At 38.9% G+C, this 4,499-nt stretch overlaps 1 long non-coding RNA gene across 1 annotated transcript; it reads right to left on the reverse strand.

Annotated features, from left to right (window-relative positions):
* Window positions 1–3,290: 3,290 nt before the first annotated feature.
* Window positions 3,291–3,922, reverse strand: LOC121593729. Its single transcript, XR_006004834.1, has 3 exons — window positions 3,838–3,922; window positions 3,680–3,745; window positions 3,291–3,609 (listed from the first exon to the last, which is right to left on the reverse strand). It is a non-coding gene; the product is annotated as an uncharacterized LOC121593729 (long non-coding RNA).
* Between the last annotated feature and the right edge of the window lie 577 nt (window positions 3,923–4,499).

Consider the following 4,499-nt stretch of genomic DNA (forward strand, 5'->3'; position numbering starts at 1 on the left):
TCTTTATTATTAGCTAAATTGTCTAAACTTGGTTTTGGTGATGGCATTATTAGCTGGCTGTCCTCATATTTAAGTAATCGATCATGCAGGGTTAAAACCGGGTCGTACTTATCTGAGGAGTTTTTTTGTACGTCAGGTGTCCCTCAGGGTTGTGTGCTTAGTCCACTTCTGTTTTCTTTGTTCATCAATGATGTTTGTAATGTTTTACCTCCTGATGGTCATCTTCTTTATGCGGATGATATCAAAATCTTTTTACCTGTGTCTTCTTCTTCTGATTGTCTGAGACTTCAGCATTACCTCAATGCATTTGTTCATTGGTGTTCATCCAATTTACTTCGCCTGTGCCCCGAAAAATGTTCTGTTATTTCTTTCTCTCACTCTCTTTCTCCTGTTTTATTTAACTATACTCTCTCTAGCGCTTCCCTCTCTCGTGTTATGTCCATCCGTGACCTTGGTATTATACTTGACTGTCGTCTTAACTTTAAACTGCAGCTTGATGAGGTGCTACTAAAAGCAAACCGAACCCTTGGGTTTATCTTACGTTTTACCTCTATTTTTAGAGATCAAAGCATCCTAAGAATCCTTTATTGTGCTTTGGTAAGGCCTATTCTTGAATATGCTAGTATCATCTGGAATCCTCCCACTATTGATGGCTGTTCGAGAATTGAAAGCATTCAGCGCCTCTTTACCAGGATTGCTTTTCGTCGTTTGTTCGGTGCTGCCTCACTACCTCCCTATGAAACGCGATTGCAGTTATTCAATCTTCACTCTTTAAGCTTCCGCCGCCAAGTGTTTCAGGCTTGTTTTATTGGTGGCTTATTACTTTCTGCTACTGATGCTCCTGATTTACTCTCGTCCATCTCGCTGTATGTTCCCTCTCGTTCTCTTCGTCCACGTGATCCTCTGTCAATTGAAACACGTCATACTCTTTATACTTTCAATGACCCTCTTCTGTCCTGTTTCAGATTGTTTAACCACTTTTACTATCTCTTTGATTTCGACTCCTCTCTTAACTCTTTCCGTAACCGTATTTTTTCTTCTAATTCCCTTTAATTATTCTCCTTAGTTTTCTATTACTCTCTTTTTTTTTTGTTAAGTTTATGATAGTCTCTACGCTCTACCCTTGTTTTTTTCTTTTCTTTTTTGCTAGGTCAAGACTAGGTTAGTTAGGCTTAGTTTTTCATGAATCATTTTGTTTTTTTGTTAGTATTTAATTAGTTTTAAGTCCATTATATTTAGCCTTGATGGCAGATATTGTATTAAATAAATGAAATGAAATGAAATGAAATGAAATGAAATATTAATACCTTTTGTTGCAACTTAACGAAGATATAGAAAATGCATATAGAATGAGAAAGAGCTATACAGCCATCTCTGTCGATTTGCTCGTTGAGTTTGATATTTTTGGTTAAAATTTTAATTTTTAACGAAGCATTGACGAAGCCAGGAAAGCGCTACGCAGTGTTTTAAGCCCTGAAATTACTGCTGTATGGAAAGCTGAAAGTAATACTTTAAGGCATACTTTTAACGGTTTCTTAACAGGATTGTGCTACTTGGGTGGTTGCCTCGTTCAATCCGTTTCATGAATTTTTACCTTAAATTCTCGTAAAACGATATTTCTCGATGATGTTTCAAGTGAAATAATTATTTATGAGTGACACACACCCTAAAAATACCTGAATTCATGTGATATTGTGATGACATTGACGCATCGAAAACAGTTAATTTTCAGTAAAACCCTTGTGTTTTAACGCGTGACTACTAAGGTAACAAAATGTTGAAAAAAAATCTACTTTTTCAAAATTGCTTGTCAACAGGAAAAATGAGCTTTTCTCGTGGCCGCACCAAAAATATATACAAGAACGACAAAAGCTCAAACATCCAAATATCATCGATATTTTGTTTAAGAAGTACTAAATAGGTACATAAATCAATTAAAAACATGCATAGGATGATTATCAAGGCAATGGGTCAAAACTGAGCTAAATAGTCTACGTTTTTTTGCCAACGTTTAATTTTGTCAACTTGATTTCCTGGCTTCTCCAGGGTAGGAAATTTTGATAAAAGCTCACGTTTTGAAATCAGCAAAAAAAATCACCATTTGTCACTCCCGTGGGCTTGCGCCTTTAGGTGCGTATTTTCACTAGAAGAACAATTTTGAACATAATACGGACGTCACACGAGGCGTAAACTCAAAAAGATTACTCTTGATTTATTCCCGAGTTAGGAATAGATATTGGAACGCAGATACTGGAAAATGTAAACAAACGTCCATTCCAAAACACATACAGTGCATACATATGCATTGTGCACAAGTAATAGTTTTTTACGTTTCAAACTTGTATAGCGGATGTTATAATTGATTGTGAAGCATAACAATAATTTTTGATAGCTATTTTAAATATTTTGCACGCAGTTATAAGAAGAAAAAGAGACAAACTACGAAAATAAACATGAAAATGTCCCGAATTGAGCTCTATCTACTGTAGCTGTGAAGCGTTTGACAGCCAAGGTACTCACAGCGCAGGTGGGTATCGAACATCATAGACAGCATTAACTGACATGTTCGACTCGATGTTTGTCTTGTTTGTTTGTGTCTGAGGCTGCGCTCTGGCACCAATCATAAACGACATCCGACTCGAACAAACCCTTAAAATCATATGGAGGTGCACTGTCAGACACAAACAAACAAACTAGACAAACATGTCAAATCCCATACATTTTTCATGTTCGATGTCGCGTTCGATTGGAGCTAGATCGCTGGGTGACAGTGCACCTATGTATGATTGTATGGGTTTGTTCGAGTCAGATGTCGTGCTCGATTGGTTCTAGAGCGCCGCCTATGGCGACCCCCAAAGGCCCTTTTACACAATCTGGTATCTTCAATCCACCTTGGTCACGCGGTCGCAATGGACTGACAGCGCGGGTGACGTCCAGGGTTGTCCCACTCTGCGAGCAATCCAGAGCCACATTGTTGCGCGACGCTGTCCGTCTCCACAACAACCTAACCGGCATTATCGCGCGATTTTTATGTGTATCTATCATTTTTCTCATTATAACCCACCGACATTGTCACGTTGCAACCGGTTTTTTTGTATTGAAAAAGTGTTCTCTATAGTGCGGTCAAATCGTTCTCGATAGCAGAACTAAAGAGAAGGTTTTTGCAAGAGACAACAGCTTGTATCATACATGGATTTCTGTATGCTACATTATTGTTCAATTTCTTTCATTCTCTCCTTTCTCCCAAAACAAACTCAGACTCTCCCTCATTTTTCTATTCCACACATTCGCTCTTTATTTTTACCTCTTTACTCGCACATACACTTTTCAATACTCACACAATTCACACTGCCGAAAACCGGTGCGGGATACACACGTACCCGTATTGCCTGCCTTCTCTCCTCGTTCTTCCTTTCATTCAGCGTTGTCTTCGTCGAATGGTGTGTACGCGTTAAAAATTCTTCCTGCTTGCCTCCCTCTCGCTGCTCCCACATGCTGCGCTAGCGCGCTGGAGGATCGTTCCTGCCCCCCTGCCACTTCACCGACGCTAGCGCGTTGAATGGTCGTTCTTGCCTTCTTTCCCCTCCTGTTCTGTTGTTTTCGGCACTCCTAGGGATAGAGGGAAATATTAAATATTTTGCCAACAGCTATTCCATGTAACGCGAAGCGCAATACTTACAAACCAATTGAATATTGTTTCTATCGTGGTCCCTGCTCACTTCCGTTCGTGCGTGTGTTACAATTTCTATAGAAAACGAATATGATTTGATATCACAATTATTAATACCATTTAGTTTGATAAAGATTGACATACCCTTTATTAAAAGCTGTACTTACCGAATAGTTTTTTCGTAGTGGTTTCACTAGAGAAAAAACGAGTACGCATCGACGCATCCATCTGCTTGCAAACTTGATTTCACACTACCACTTTTTCATGAGAACGCGAAGCAGCGCCTTCCTCGTGGTGATATACAGGTATGCCTCAATATACGCCATACTCGAAATACGCGATTTCGCTATACACCTTTTTCTAAATTTGACAGTTCTTTGAGCAAATTGTACTAATTTTAGAAATCGAATGTCAAATGCAAAATAAATTCCCTTTTGGTTGAGCATTAAAAACCATTTCAAAAGGTATAAAATTGAAATATTCAGTTGAAATCAGATCAAATAACTAATTTAGTGGCTAAAACTTACCACTTCATGCTAAATTATACGAAAATCAGCTATAATTTGACTGAAAACCTCGAAATTCGATTTTCGCTAATATTCGAGATACGCCAATGCCTCCGGTCCGCATTGATAGCGTATATCGGGGAGTACCTGTAAAATGATACAAAGAGCGGGCGAGAGGAGAACGCTTGCGTGAACGATTGATGTAGCAAGCGAAATTGGACAAGTCCCAGAAAAGCGAGACGAGGCAAGCAGGAAGAATTTTTAACGCGTGCACACCATTCAACGAAGACAACGCTGTATGAAAGGAAGAACGAGGAGAGAAA

This window comes from Anopheles merus, chromosome 2L (assembly GCF_017562075.2).
Source record: "Anopheles merus strain MAF chromosome 2L, AmerM5.1, whole genome shotgun sequence".
Lineage (NCBI taxonomy): Eukaryota > Metazoa > Arthropoda > Insecta > Diptera > Culicidae > Anopheles > Anopheles merus.